The sequence below is a fragment of the Rutidosis leptorrhynchoides genome, chromosome 2 (assembly GCF_046630445.1).
Source record: "Rutidosis leptorrhynchoides isolate AG116_Rl617_1_P2 chromosome 2, CSIRO_AGI_Rlap_v1, whole genome shotgun sequence".
Lineage (NCBI taxonomy): Eukaryota > Viridiplantae > Streptophyta > Magnoliopsida > Asterales > Asteraceae > Rutidosis > Rutidosis leptorrhynchoides.
In genome coordinates, this window is record NC_092334.1 from 59,226,771 (window position 1) to 59,230,455 (window position 3,685).

At 32.7% G+C, this 3,685-nt stretch overlaps 1 long non-coding RNA gene across 4 annotated transcripts; it reads left to right on the forward strand.

Annotated features, from left to right (window-relative positions):
- The first annotated feature begins 536 nt into the window (after nucleotides 1–536).
- Nucleotides 537–3,254, forward strand: LOC139890906 (uncharacterized). 4 transcript variants are annotated; one of them, XR_011773480.1, is made up of 5 exons: nucleotides 537–667; nucleotides 791–848; nucleotides 1,424–1,480; nucleotides 1,567–2,892; nucleotides 2,985–3,254. It is a non-coding gene; the product is annotated as an uncharacterized lncRNA (long non-coding RNA). The 4 variants fall into 4 exon arrangements; XR_011773481.1 differs by lacking the exon at nucleotides 1,424–1,480 and having other exon boundaries at nucleotides 1,567–2,729; nucleotides 2,825–2,892; XR_011773482.1 differs by lacking the exon at nucleotides 1,424–1,480 and having other exon boundaries at nucleotides 1,567–2,253; nucleotides 2,596–2,892.
- The last annotated feature ends 431 nt before the right edge of the window (nucleotides 3,255–3,685 follow it).

Below are 3,685 nucleotides of genomic sequence, written 5' to 3' on the forward strand. Positions count from 1 at the left end.
ATTAATATTATGTAATATGTAATTATGATTATAATAAAATAATTATTTATTAGCTTAATTTTGATAAGTTAGACATGTTTAATTTTCACTTGTCAATCATCCCTCTTAATACTCTCCTAATGACACCTAGGCAAAATTAAATTCTTTTTTTATATATAAATATAGATAGATAGATAGATATATAGATATAGATATAGATAGATTGTGTAATCTTCTTTATCTATTATTATAATAAAACTTTTAATACATCACTCTTTTTAAAAAAAATCCTACATGTTAAAATCTCCACCATTAGATGCAAAAAGTTCAATTGATCCGAGCCCTTAAAAGAAAATGATACGTAACTTAACAAACATGTACGTCACTCAAAAAAGCAAATTACAATGATAACCCTAATCGTTCGAAACGCAGTTGAATAAGCAGCCATCTTCTATTTGAGAAACCTAATCTCGATTTTCCTTTTTCCCAAAATGATCGACTCAAATTTCTCAAATGTATTCTTTATTCATCACTTAAATTTCTTCTCTTCAATATCTGTAATTGACTGATTTAGGGTTTATAGGCAAAATGTCCATATTTATATTTGATTGATCAAGGGTTCTTAATCCGATTTAATAAGTTTAATCAATGGATGTTTAATTCTGTTTCATCTGATTGCCATGTTCAGGTCCAATTTCTAACTTTACAGTTTTATTAGAATTAAGGTTTTTAGTTTTAATATATACGAACTTGTAATATTTGTGTTTACGGTTTTACGGGATATAAATGTTGATTTCTTTGTTCCTTTTAGGGTTCTTCAGTCTTCCTACTATTCCAGATCAATAGCAGAAACTTTGAGATCAGATCAGGTTCCATTTTAATTGTGTTTGGAATGGTTATCATTTATGTTTCAATACTTTGGTATCTTTGATTTTTGTTATGTTCTTCATGTAGCAAGAGATAGAAATAAGTTATAAGTGGATTAAAAAGTTGTTTTTATTAATGCCCACAAACTGTTTGTTAAAATGTCTTAAGGAATTACAATGATTTGAAGGTTTTGAAATGTTAGGAAACAACAGTTTGCGGTGTTATAGGGTATGTGTGATAACGTATATTTAGAACCAGAGCTACTGGAAGAAAGAATCTCGTGATTCATATACTCATATACTCATTTGTGATGAACAAATTCCATTCAAGCTGTCGTATGGTACATAGTAAGAATATGTATAACCAACTTATAGATAAAACTGGGGCATTCATTTATTAACGAAATTGATCACTGATTATAATCTATACATCTTTTGCCATATACATAGATGCATCTGCCCCCTGCACAGTGACGGATGGATTTTGTTATCAATACGGACCGAGTATTTGAGTTAGCTTATAAACATCGCTGCATGTGTATACATTGTTATAGCTTAAGTTGTAATTGTTTTTTCAGGTTGTTTGTTATATTTGCAAATATATATTTGCTGTTTGTGTGTCTTTTGGCTAGACGGTAATGCTGTTTTTCTATTCTTCATGCATCCCGAGTTGTCTCTATATATTGTTCGCTATAATTTTGTATCTGTTTGTTGTTCTCAGGTTGAATTTTTTTCACTTGAAATCAGTTTCGCTTTTCAGTTTGGAAGCCTGCAATGAGGATGAATAAAGAATGGAAACCAATCATGCCCTTGATGCAACACTATACATATAGACACAGAGGTTTGCTTCTACCTATCAATTTTTCAACATTCATTATTGTACAGGAAACACGCCTCAAGTGATTTGTGGATTTGCCGGAAACGAAAGAAATGGGTCAGGTGGGTTTAGGGCCTTGACATACTTTGTTCCATTTTTAAAGTATGTGATTCTTGATCAATGAATAAAGTAAATTCTACACCACATTTAACCAATTTACTTATTAACTATTTGTGCTGCTTAAGTTCTATTTACTTTTACTGTTGACCTATGCGTTTACCCAATACACACCGTTAACTTATTTAAGAATTGATGTACTATATTTTTGTCACAACCTATCTGAAATTACGTTACTATACCCTGAATCTAATTTTGTGATTATTTGAAGGTTGATTTCATGGATATATCTTTGATCATATTTTATACTAACCTCTAAACTAATAAAGCTATCATCTCACCACTGTATTAATGGGCTATATAGAAAATTTGACCGAGTTGTTTCCACTTCTGACCTTTCTAGGGCTGTGTATGTACCACCATCAGATCTTGTATCAAATCCTCATATTGCATACGACCATCGATCAGCAAAAGGTTTGCCTATTAATTTTTCTTTTGAATGTTGGTGATACCGCATGTATATAGTACTTATCAATGGGTCAAGTGGTTTAAATTCGAACAGGATGAACATTCTGAAACTTTTCCAAACTTTGAAAAATGTTATAATGTTGTAGTTGTATAGTTTTGGTAATTGTGTTATGTGACTAAAAGTCAACTAATGCAAGCAAGGTGTTCTAGCTTTTTTGATTTTGTGATATGTATTTATGTAGGTAGTGTCATATAAACGAAACATGCCATTTGGGATGTTAGTAATAGATCAGAAACATAAACTCAGTTTGCTATATTTAATTACTTCCTTTATCCTGTTATTAATAGGTGTTAACTTATGAAAAGGCACCCACCCTCAAAATGGCACGCACTTTATGGTTGGGTCAATAGATGTTAGTATCACCTACTACCACAATAAATCAATTTGGATTAATCATCTTCCAATTTTAGAGTTCTATTGGGTGATTCTCTCATTCATTGTTGCATAAATGTTTAATTAATTTCAATGGTTTCGATGCTAGGCCTTACTCAACTACACCAATTCTTCATTTTCCAGGGTTTGCTCACCTTCAACTATCACGTTGTAGCCTTCATGATTAGGTGTTCGTCAAAGTAAACATTCAGGTAGAAAACTTATTACTCAACCTAATAGCATTTCTCTGTAATTGTGTTACTACACTATTTAATTTTGTAGTATCTGTGTACTTAAAATATAGGGACATCTCAACACGAAGTTAAGTTTACTTGATTTCTCTTCCTCACAGAGCTAACAAGTTCGACTTATATATCCCTTCGGGCACAACATGGACACCGAAGGAACCACATATACAACAAATGTTTGTTGTATAGTTTTGGTAACACGCTTCTATGTATGAACTATATTATATGTAAATGACAGATTCGATAACGCACTTCGTAGTTTTCGCGCAGCGAAGCGCGCTAAACTCTCCACTTGTTTTACATACATTCTATGAAATGAAAACTGATATTGCTCAAATTAGATATATCTTTAGTCGTAATATCGAGTCCTATTAGGGATGGCATTGGGTCGGGTTTGGGTCGGGTTTAGGTAATCCCGGACCCGAACCCAATTAAGAAATTCCGCCCCAAACCCGGCCCGAAACCCGTCGGGTCCCCATTTACTTACATACTATCGGGTTTCGGGTTTCCCCACGGGTAAACGGGTATACCCGATTAGTCATTATGTATCTATTTTTCAATAAGTTACCTCTAATGACCCGTCCTAATCCATCTGGACGAATACATTACATTTGGTTACATCGCGAGGTACTTGACCTCTATATGATACATTCTACAAACATTGCATTCGTTTTTAAAAGACAAACTTTCTTCACATCGAAAGTTGACGGCATGCATACCATTTCATAATATATCCAACTATAATTGACTTAATAAT